This window comes from Chiloscyllium plagiosum, unplaced genomic scaffold, assembly GCF_037043375.1.
Source record: "Chiloscyllium plagiosum isolate Xiang-an unplaced genomic scaffold, Cpla_swu_hap1 HiC_scaffold_4, whole genome shotgun sequence".
Classification (NCBI taxonomy): Eukaryota; Metazoa; Chordata; class Chondrichthyes; order Orectolobiformes; family Hemiscylliidae; genus Chiloscyllium; species Chiloscyllium plagiosum.
The window spans coordinates 124398679-124410945 of NW_028270142.1; the positions used below are offsets into that span (position 1 = coordinate 124398679).

The 12267-nt window shown below is 38.8% G+C and overlaps 1 protein-coding gene and 1 long non-coding RNA gene across 12 annotated transcripts in view; one reads left to right on the plus strand and one right to left on the minus strand.

The window, feature by feature from the left end:
- The window catches only part of adgrb1a (adhesion G protein-coupled receptor B1a), a 568355-nt gene that overhangs the window by 336088 nt on the left and 220000 nt on the right, over positions 1 to 12267 (minus strand). The window lies entirely within an intron of this gene.
- The window catches only part of LOC148150479 (uncharacterized), a 70591-nt gene continuing 59012 nt past the window's right edge, over positions 689 to 12267 (plus strand). For both annotated transcript variants that reach the window (XR_015757040.1, XR_015757041.1), the window contains exons 1-3: positions 689 to 885; positions 5151 to 5205; positions 11562 to 11705. This is a non-coding gene — a long non-coding RNA (uncharacterized LOC148150479). The remainder of the gene's footprint in view (positions 886 to 5150; positions 5206 to 11561; positions 11706 to 12267) is intronic.

A 12267-nucleotide genomic window follows, 5' to 3' on the forward strand; every position in this document is an offset into this window, starting at 1 on the left:
TGTGGCGACTTCTTATTATTTGCCTGTCACAGTGAATGATACCAAACAGATCTTGACATAAAGCAGCTCAACAAAGTAGTTTTGAAAAGAGAACAATGTATAAAGTGAAAAGACTAAGCAAATGAGGATTAAGTGAGGATGTGTTAAAATGAGCGAGAGCAAATAAAAAAAAGTCACAGCATTCTTGCAAACAATTAAGGGGAGGGGGTAAAGAAACAGGAAATGCACCATGCTATAAAAAGTGTTTGCAAGAATAGTTATAGCCATGGTGAATATGAAAAAGTTGGAGAACTTTTCATGCTAATGGAGAATTCCAGTTTAAAAAATAAATCAAAGGCTTACAATAAACAAAAATCTGTGAGCTGTGTACTATCATCATTCAAAATTATACCTCCGATTCTGAAACTGGAACTCCAGTAACATTTCCATGGTCAGTTTCCAAGAAACTAATATCGTCAAAGCAGACAAAATGTATTGATGTAATGGTGACGTCTGTTCATTTATCTGGATGGCTTGATGTGCAAGTAACATTCGGTGGCAGAACATCAAAAGTGTCCCAATCTTTACCTATCACAACATTGACAGCCTTTCCAAATTAGACAGCTCCGATCCCTTCTATTAAAGTCCAATCAGAATGTTAGTCATCCATTCAATGAGCAGGTACTTGATTATGTCCTGTTCCTGACAGCACAACTCAGTTGTAAATTAATGTTATTGAACGCCCAAAGAAAATCAGTAGCTTTTGAGTCTGGTATTTGGATCTTATGCACTGGACAAGCTGAGGAACAGGAAGCCTTCAGATAATCCACAAGAGGACAAAATACCACTGGCATGTCGAGAAAACTTGTAAATTTCCAATGATGAATTCGGCACAACAGCAAATAGGTAAGAAATCTGGCTACAGCATCTTGCGTATCAGTAAACTACTGAGTAATGTGATTTCATCTTCAGCACAAGGAATAGATTATGCTTTATATTAAGCTTGCTGGTGGCTATGCGAAAAGCATGTTTCAACATCCAAATCATGTGGTTTCAAAAGACAAGCTATATTTAGCTTAGTAAGTTATTATTAATTCTATCGGAATAACAGAAAATGGTTCCATTTTGTGTGTGAGAAGAATTCTGTGGTAATGAATGGATTTGATTTAAACTGTTATGATAAAAAGAGCAGGAGCCAACTGATCAAGTGCAATCTAAATCCTTTATTGAAAGCAGTTTAAACTTTTACTTTTCTGAGTTGCTGTCCTTATCCACTTCTGCCTCTATGTTTGTGAAAATTTGATGGTACATAGCGTTCCAAGTACAGAGACAGATTTAACAACAGGAACAGCGAGACCTGCTCTGGAATTCCAATACGTTCTGCTTTTATTTCAGTATTTTCCACAGTAGTTTGCTCTTGCTGAGGAAATCTTTCTTATTGAGAATTACTCAAGTCAAATTTAACCTGCTCCTTGAGGTTTCTTCACCGTCCTTTGACCACCTGCATGGAATAATTTTACTCAAAGGCAGGGCCTTTGCCCATACGATTCTTCATGGTATTTTCATGGTTTTGACTCTTTCCATTGGAGAAACAGTTTGCTCCACCCCCGACCACCCTGAAATTCTTGTGAAAATAGACTCGTTGAATAAATGTGATATGATACGTAATCATTTTCAAAAACAAAGCTTTTGTTTAGGTGATCCACAATACACTAATGAAGAAGGTTTAAGAGTGTGGAGCCAGGCATAAGTGGCAAAATGGATTGCTAGCTGGCTTCAAGGTGGGAAATAGAGAATGGGAGTAATGGGCAATTACTCAGAGTAGCAGGAGGTGGAAAGTTAATTTTAAGTAACAAAGGTTCAATTGAAACTTTTCCACTTGGAAGTCCTTTGGAGCAACAGTCATTAGCAGTACAAATCTCAGTGACATTCAAAACTCCTCAAGTAATGAAGCAGTCTACTGCAGATTTGCACAACATTCAGGCTTCAGGTTTTAATTGATAAGTGGAAGCAACACTCTCATAGGCATCAGGCAATGCCTATCTCCAACAAGAGACAACATGACTACCTATGTATCAATATACAATTACATTATTATTTACTCAATCCCCCCAGGGGATTACTAATGACCAGAAACTGAAATAGGCTAGCCATATAAATAATTAAAGAAATGAACAGGTCAAAGATAAAGAATTTTACAGCATTTAATTCATCCCCTTGCTGTTCAAAGTCTGTTCACCACCTACAGGACAGAAATCATGATGGTGGTGAAATACTCTCGGCACAACTAGATGGATGCAGCTCCAACAACACTCGAGAAGCTTGATAAAATAGTGACCCACTGGATTTCTATCTCCTCTATTGGCTTAAATTTGCATTCCTTCCAGTACCAGGTAGTAGCAGCAGTATGTAATATCTACAAGATGCCATGCAACAACTCACCAAAAATCTAATGGCACCATTTTAAAAACTTTAAATCTCAACAAACTTCATGAAGAAGGGCAGTAGGTACTTTGGAATATTATCACCTTCAAGTTTCCTTGCTAATTGTATATCATCTTGAATATCAAATAAAGCACTCTTCCTTTCCTGTCACTGGTTTAAATCCTGGAACTCCAGCCCAAAAGCACTGTGATTTATGCATCACACGTACGTGACAATTCAAGAAAGTGATTTGTTGGTAAGGCACAGGTGAGGACATTCACAAAGTTCTTCAGGCATTCTGGGCTCACTATTTTGCCATTGCATTTACAAGCAGCATTGTACCCCTCTCAATGAACCACCTCTTAGATCAAGAACTTGGACATAAGGACATAAACACAGGTGTTCCTGTGCCTTAGATACAACTCTCGAGTGAGAGCTTGAGTCTATATGTTTGTTTTGAAAGCCAGAGTGAATCCTGGGTGATGTAGTTCAGCCTTTGTCACACTCTCACCTTACCAACTCTACAGGAGTCACCCTCACATCAACACGACAGAGCAGGCCAAAGAGGTAGGAGTAGTATTTGCAACAATAATGAGATGTAAGGCAATTGGAGTGTTCGGCAGAGTGAAGAAGTAGCATACTGTGCAGCCTTCACATCCGCCTCAAATACTTGCTCAGCGATATTAATCCTCATTAATTAATCAATAACACCATCTCCATTTTGGACCGCAAGTAATTGTGAAGTATTTGAACACAACCTGCAATCACCTATCTACCAACATGAAGGGAGCAGGAATACATTTGACATTCTCTTAAAAACAAAATGCATTGTATCGCTAGTCCACTCAATGAAAGGGAGAAAGAAGTACACAACTGGAACGGATAAAACTTGTGGAAGAAATAGTGAGCAGTACACACACCTTAGTGCCTTTGGTTGCATGAGGCAGTGCAGCACTGAGCTACTACTCATTTGAGTGTTTATATTAAAACAGGCTTAAAATTGATTTTAAAAAGTGTGATTCTGGGAAAAGTCAATGTGTGGGTAATATGTGAGTGAGTGACTATGTGTGATTGTGTGTTTAACTGGGAATAAGCCAGACATATGTATCCAGAAGTGTGTGTGTGTGTGTGTGTATATATACACACACACACACACACACACAACATTCCTTTGCAATTTGCTGGGGTCTGCACCACCAGAGACAAGTGCAATGCCTGTGTTTATTACATCCAACATATTATCTTGACCCTAGTTCCCTTCCCCTTCCCCAGCAATGTGAAATTGGGACTTATCTGATTTTCTCTAGCTCTGCTTTTTTGGCAAAAAAGGCTGCGGGCCTTTCTCCCTAGAACATCAGAGACTATAGAGACTTACAAATCAAAAAGGGCATGGATAGGATGCATAACCAAGATTTTTCCCCAGGGTAGGGCAGTCCAAACCTTGAGGGCATAGTTTTAAGGTGAGAGGGGAAAGATTTAAAAGGGTCAACGTTTTCATGCAGAGGGTGGTTCGTGTATGGAATGAGCTGCCTGAGTAATTGGTGGAGGTTGGTGCAATTACACCATTTAAAGGGATCTGGATAAGCATAGAGGGTGACACAACGGTTAGCACTGCTGCCTCACAGTGCTAGGGACCCGGATTCGATTCCAGTCTCTAGGGACTGTCTGTCTGGAAATCTTCCCATGTCTGCCTGGGTTTCCTCCCATAGTCCAAAGATGTGCAAGTAAGGTGGTTCGGCAATGCCAAATTGTCCCTAGTGTTCAGGGATATACAGGCTAGGTGGTTTACCAATGGGAAATTCAGGGTTACAAGGGTAGGGCAGGTGGGTCTAGATTCAGAAGAGTCAGTGTGGCTTTGATGGGCCAAATATGCCTGCTTCCACACTGTAAGGATTCTATGATTCTACCTGGATGAGTCCAAAGGGATATGGGCCAAATGTTGGCAAATGGGACGAGATTAATTTAAAATATCTGATTGGCATGGATGAATTGGACTGAAGGGTCTGTTCCATGCTGTACAACTGTATAAATCTATGACTCTAAAAGAGTTGCTTGCTACTTTATTATTTTAATTTTTATTAATTACCCATTTCGAAGAATTATCAGTGTATTGCTTCAAGATTGATTTTTTTTTTCGCTCAGCTAACTTTTATACCTTAATTCTTTTCTTAAAAATTCCCCAGATGAGATTTTCAGCAGCTTTCTTCCAACAGGTTTCTTGCTGAATCAGAATGAGAAACTCATAAGGAGATAATGTTCCTTTTAGGGGGCAAAAGGACATGTGTTGGAAATGCTTAGCACATCTGGTGACCTCTGTGTAGAGGGAAAGAGAGGCCATTCACTCTAAATCATAACTAATTCAGATTAGCAGTAGTCTGTACTGCTGCCTCACAGTGCTAGGGACCCTTGTTCAATTCCAGCCTTAGGTATCTGGAGTTTGCATGTTCTCCCGATGTCTGAGTGAGTTTCCTCTGGGTGCTCCGGTTTCCTCCCACAGTGCAAAGATGTGCAGACTAGGTGGATTAGCCTCAGCAAATGCAGAGTTATGGGGATAGGGTGAGAAGCTTGGTCTGTGGTGGAATGTTGTTTGGGGATCAATGCAGACTTGATGGGCCAAATAGCCTCTATCTGCACCATTGAGATGTTATGATTCTTTAATTCAAATTGTGAACAAGAAACTTCACTTCACTCCCCATAAATGCTGCTAGGCCTCTGAGTATTTCCAATATTTCCTGTTTATCTTTCAGGGTTCCAGCATCTGTGATACATGGATCTCCTGTAACATGCTTCATGATGGGTTTTGTAAGTGTGATTAATTTTGACGTAAAATGAGAAAATATTTATCACACAATGCAAAGTGTTATCTATTTATTAACAAAACTTGACTGTCTAGAAATGTTACATTACTGCAGGGTAATTGGTTACTGGTAATTTATTGAAGGATATTAGTGAACCAGATGGGCTTTTCCTGGTAATCATTTCAAGATCATCATTAGTCTCTCAATTCCAGATGATTCCTGATTTGAAATTCCACCATCTGCCATGGTGGAATGTTAATGCAGGTCCCCAGAATATTAGCTGGATCACTGAATTAGCAGTCTCGCAATAATATCACTACGCTGCCACCTCTCCAGTTGTTTGTGGTACCTGTGTAAGTTTTGGATGCTACTGCCTGGCTACAGCATATAACCAGGATCAAAGAAAAGTTTTATTAGGTTATACAATTATCTGGCAAATCCATGACCCATGGCTGCAAGCTATACCTTAGTGAATCGTGAACTCTCATTGGAATTTATGAACAGGGGCAAAGAAAAAGCCAAGCAGTGATGCCAAACCTATGTGAAAGACTTTAGCCTTACTGTGACTATGAGTTCCAATTCTGAATTCCCACACCAGAAGTATGAGTGGGTGGGTTAAATGGGACTGGGGATTTGGGCAGGTATGAGGAGGGTGGGGGGCAATGAAGATTATTAAGGGGCCTTCTCAGTTGAAAAAGATGTCCTGGCAGCGACAAACACACCTTCTGGCCTTGACTGTGTAATTATAATGTTATATGATTGGTCAATGAACAAAGAAAGATACAAAGTGGCTCCCACAACAAACATCACTGTGATACTATTGTAGGTTTCAATTGACATTAAACACAAATGGAACTTTTGTAAAATATCATTCATGAGATGTGGGCAGTGCTCTCAAATTCAGCATCCCTAATTGCCCCGACAGATTCAACCACATTACTGTTGATCTGGAGTCACATGTAGATCAGACCAGACCTGGACAGCAGTTTCCTTCCCTAATGAACCAGATGGATTTTTCTGATAATCAAACGTGGTTTCATGAGCATTGTTCGACCCGAAGTTTAAAATTTTTCTTGAATTCAAATTCCATAGCAGGACTTAGCCCAGGAAGAGGTTGTTTAAAATTCAACGAACATTTACAAAGATTGATAAAAAGACAATCTGCAAGTGCTGTAACCACAGACTAATATGAAAACTTCCTGTGTCTTTCCAAAATCTGGATGCTGGAATATGATTTCAAGTTTTTGACTCGCTGTGGAAAGAAAAGTCTTTGTGAAAGCTAGTCATATAACAATCTTCGAGATTGATCGTACTTGCATCTTTATAAGCATGGTGTCCTTACTTTAAATCTTGTATATACATTTTAGATAATGACATGATCACTTTTACTTGAATAAATGCGCAATAAAGTTTGCAGATTTACAATAAATTAACCTTTGTTTAAGAATAAACTTTGCCCTTGGTTCTTTGTCAATGAATACTTTCTCAAATACTTGGTTCTTTCTCAAAAGCACTCAAAGAGTAAAAAGAGGCCAAATGAGGTTTACAGATTCGTAGATTGTGAACTGCCCTGAGAACACATCCAGTGTGGTTGTGAGTCCATAAACAAATGCAAAAGAAATCTCAGTGGAGTAGTGATTATTACTTTCCAACCAGGAATATGAATTGTTTGCCATTAATATATCTATAGAATGGCATACCCATATAAATGTTGCAAAATAACCTATCTTTGATAAAGCCATTTTAGTTTATTTTCAAAATCAGTTCTAAAAATGCATCAACAGCAAATGGCAAGCCCTTCAATACGGACTGAAACACAGCCTTTTTTGATGGTAAGAAGAGATTCAAGCACATTAATTAAATGGAAATCTGAGATTGTCTTCCAGTCCAAACTCATTCCTAGTCACCTTTTATGCTTTAAACTATATGAGATATTTCATAATATTTTTCCACTTAGTTTTCATGTCTTCATGAGGAGAAAGTGAGGACCGCAGATGCTGGAGATCAGAGCTGAAAAATGTGTTGCTGGAAAAGTACAGCAGGTCAGGCAGCATCCAAGGAGGGCAGCAGGTCAGGCAGCATTCAAGGAGTTTTCGCGGCAGATCAGGCAGCATCCAAGGAGAATGGATGCTGCCTGACCTGTTGCGCTTTTCCAGCAACAGATTTTTCAACTCATGTCTTCATGAGTTCATACATTTTGTGTGAACATAACCCATTCTCCTTTTCGCTTCTGCAGTCAAAGTAATCACATCCATAAAGATTTTCTGTGTTACCTCAAATCAATATAACAGGAAGGAAAGACTTGACATGACAATTTAAAAAATAAGCCCAGAAAGGCAATTTTACTGAAGCATATCATTGTCTTTTACCAGGATTTCTATACCTTTTATGTTAGAATTCTAGTCTTGCAATTTTCAAGGTATTAATGGCAAGTTAAATAAATAGCTAGCTAGCAGAAAATCTAATAAATCAATTCATTTCTCTGAACAAGCTTGACTACTAATTGCTCACATCAATAGGAACATGAAAGGCTAAAATGCCTTTCACTTAGAGATCTTTCTCTCAGACTATCCGGGTTGCAAGAACTCCTGAGTAATTTCTTCATCTGAGAAACACAACTATAAATTCTCCTACAGAAATGCCTCAAATATAAAACACACAATAATGTCACTAACTGCAGCTTAGATGATGTATTTTACCTACTTGCCGGTGGCTTTCACTGACCTATTTTCAACATCCCACCAGCCTGGGAATCATCATTGTCTCCAAGCATTTAGTGATGTCTTCTGGCCCTTTTTAATAGTCTATCTCATTCCTAAACAGGTTCTTACCCAGTTTGTTTTTTTTATACAAAAGGTGTTAATCATAACATTGTACTATCACAGAAATTGATAAACCTCAATGTTTATGAAAAGATTGAATATTTCCATTTCATGTATAATTCCATATATTAAAGTAGCGATATTAACTAAGTCAGAGGACTGAGTTGCAATTTCAAGTATTGAAGTAACAATTTGTCAACCATTTGAGATTCACTTCAGCAAATGTCACAAATATCAGAAATGGCAATTGCTGTGCCAAAATTATCCTCACTCAACAAAGTGATGGCGAGTCAATTCTGTGCTTTAGAATTGATTATTTTCACAGAATTGTCTGTCAGAAAGCTCTGAAGATATATAAAGAACTCCTCAATTTAAGATTGTTTATATTCCCCCTCTACCCAAAGCAAGAATTTTCTATTTTGTCTGTCTGTGTCAATGTGCAAGTATATGTGTCTGTGTGGTGGTTTAGACCTTTAGCCAGTACAGCAATATGTTGACAGATCAGAGTTATTTACCTGCAGTTGGGATTTGTTAAATTGTAATAAATAATAGTTTGTATTAAGTATAGAAACTTGGTGCACGTAAATTGGATTTACCTGACATATTGCTGCTGAAGGGCTTATGCCCAAAATGTTGACTTTCCTGCTCAGATACCGCCTGACCTGCTGTGCTTTTCCAGCGCCACACTTTTCGACTCTGAGTCTCCAGCATCTGCAGTCTTCACTTTCTCCTCCTTTACCTGATATGTACATTGGGAACTTTGTGTACTTGCTGACATTTGTGACGAATAGAAGTATTTTATTTCCAGCTTTAACCCAGTCAGGTGTAACAAATTGCATTAATGACAATCAATGGAGCTCTTCAGAAATTCTACCCTTTCATATTTTTACTGCCTTCCAAGGAAATACTTCCCTCTCATTATTCCATGAAAAATACTTAGGCACAAAGTTTGCTTTGTATAGTAAGGCAGTTTTTTTACCTCTACCTTATTGTTAAGTATGGGAACAGAAAAGACAAGGGGAGTTCAGATAATTGGAAGACATCATTCTTAACAGTATAATCCTTGATATGAAAGGATTGTCTTATCAACAAAGGCTAAACAGATTGGCGCTCCACTCATTGGGGTTTAGAAGATTGGGAGGTGAATCTTGTTGTTCTGAAGGGTCACTGGGCTCAAAATATTAACTGTGTTTTCTCTCAACAAATGCTCCCAGAACAGCTGAGTTTCTCAAGCTATTTCTGTTTTCATAACAGCCGGGTGCTTGTTAAAGTTGGTTTTCTTTTACAAAGAAAATGGAATAGACTGGAGATTTGCTGATTCAAGAACCAAGGAGCCAGAGTGAGCCTTTCAGCTAAAGGTGAATATGAGCGTACAATCATACTCAGTAAGAAGAGCGACAAGACGTTCAAAGTACATTGCCAGAGTTGCGTTTGGACTGCAGGATGAAGGTAGCCTGCTGGAAAACTAAGACATGTGAGGGACCCAAGACAAATATGCTGAGGGCATATTATAATGTACATAGGTGTTAAAAGCTAATTTGGATGAATTTATTAGTTTGTCAATACTTTGTTTGTAAGTTGTACAAAGTTAAAAATCACACAACACCAGGTTATAGTCCAACAGGTTTAATTGAAAGCACTAGCTTTCGGAGTGCCGCTCTCCTTCATCAGGTAGGTTGGCATGTTAATTGCCTCTTAAGTAACTTTTAGTCTATGCAGACTTAATTGTATTTGTTACAGTAAAGAACAATTGGCTTGCAAATCTTTATATTATTTGCTGGGAAATTCTACCTTTTTAAAGAAAATAGTTTCCACAGGGAACATAGCACAGAAGCAACTATCATTTCTTGAAATATAAAACTTTCATTATATAACTTATATATCTTGATTGAACTGTGCTGAAATTTTCTTGTTTCAAAGTGAATGCACTCCATCACTCAAAAAACAAACAATAAGTACCAAAGAACTATTGATTGGTTCTAAATTACACAAATTCATTAACACACACACATAAGCACTCACTAGTAGAGTGCTGTCAGGAAGCAGCACATCATTGAGTACATGTTTATGCCGCTTAAATCAGTGCTGTTTTCAAAGGAAGTTAAACGCACTTGGTAAAGTACTTTTGTTCCCTTTCTTAATCATATTTATGTTCCACAGATTCACCATCCAAGGCAAATTTCTCAATGACCTAGGGCACAATGAACTCACAACAGTATTTATGTAATGCCTGAAAAGTGGTAATTCATAATAATTCAGTTGTAACTAAATATTACACATGGGGATCAATTTTTTTGCTTACTTCAATGCCTCTGGATTTAATAACTCTGAACATTTGGCTTCATGATGCACCAGTGGAAGTTCAGAAGGGAGGGAACAGCATCGTTTTTACAGCATTTAATCCATTGAAAGAGATGAAAGACTGTGGGGAGGTGCTATTTAAAAGCAGTTGAGAGAAGCAGAAAAGATTTTTTTTAACAATGTTGCCGAAGCATTGTTCTATTAGCTACAGCAAAGTTATTGCTGAAACGTCCAGGAAAAATGCAATTAATGCAGCAGTATGCACCACGTGGATGATAAAGGAGGATGAGACCTCTTATACAGGTCAACAGCACAAAAGAAAGTTCTTCAGCCCATCGAGTCTCTGCTGGTCAAAAACACCCACCTATCAGTTATGGTCCCATTTTCCAACACTTTGCCCTCAATCTTGTATGCCTTGGCATTACAAATGTGCATCTAAATACTTTTTAAATGTCTTGCTACAGTGTTAGAAGTGTAGCTACAGGTCAAAGACTGGGATATCTATACAGGTATTGTCTCCCAAAAGACTGTCCACTGTCTCCAAGTTTCAAATCAGGACTGCGATGGAACTTACACCAATCACTTAACTGAGTGTAGATCCAACAACACGCAAAAATTTCAAAGCCATCCACTACAAAGTAGCCTGTTGATCAACACCATGTCCCACCATCTTAAATATTTACCCCCTCTGACAGCAGCAGTCTGTGTCAAATAAAACATACATATTGCAGCAACTTGCAAATAACACCTTTCAAACCCCATGACCTGTACCACCTAGAAGGATAAGGACAGCAGATCCATCAAAACACAACCAGCTGCAAGATTCCCTAAAGTCACACACCATCCTGACTGGCAGCAAAATCAGCATTCCTTCCATGTCACTTTGTCAAAAAGCAAAGCTCCCTTTTCCTAACAGCACTGAAAGTCTACTTGCACTAGATGGGCTCTATAGCTCAAAGGCAATTAGGCAAGTGCAAAAAATGTTGGCCTTCCCAGTAACATTCAAATTCCATGAAAGAATTTTAAAAAGTTATTGTATACATTTACTGCAAATGTAAGTGAATTGCGAGTTTGTGAAGATTACTTAAAAGCTGAGAGGTAAACTGGTAATCTATGCCTGAGTATACCATATTCTAAGGAGCAGATATACCACCTAACTCACATTCTGGAATGCATGTGGGCATGTTTAAGTGTTACTTCCTAAAACCTTGTATTTTTACCATCTATTCTTATCCAGCCTTTTCATGAATCCTGATAAATATAACGGCAAAATTTGGAGACTGCAGGGGAAGAAGCACATGTCCATAGTAACTCATCATGAAGAAGAGGATTGTCAATCATTGGAAGCCGATCTGACCTGGCATTTGAAGATGGAGATATGGTACGCAATGTGCCATCAGAGAGTTGGCGAACATATAATTCTTTCCCTATGTACTAACAGTTCCTGCTTAAGGTTCACCTTTTCATCTTGGAACTGCACAACTGACATGCCAACAATCATTATGCTTTCCTCCAGAGGCTGCAAGCCAAGAACAGGAGGAGGATAACTGACAAGAGATTGCAACCTTCTTTCTGACTGGCAATACAGTGCCCGCTTAATCAATCTACTCTTCTTTTATAGACTCATAGAGTCATAGAGATGTACAACACAGACACAGACCCTTCTGTCCAATTCGTCCATGCTGACCAGATATCCCAACCCAATCTAGCCCCACCTGTCAGCACATGGCCCATATCCCTCCAAACCCTTCCTATTCATATACTCATCCAGATGCCTTTTAAATGTTATAATTGTACCAGCCTCCACCACTTCTTCTGGCAGCCCATTCCACACATGCACCACCCTCTGCTTGAAAAAGTTGCCCCTTGGGTCTCTTTACCTCTCACCCTAAACCTCTGCCCACTGGTTCTGGACTCCCCCACCCCAGGGAAAAGACCTTGTC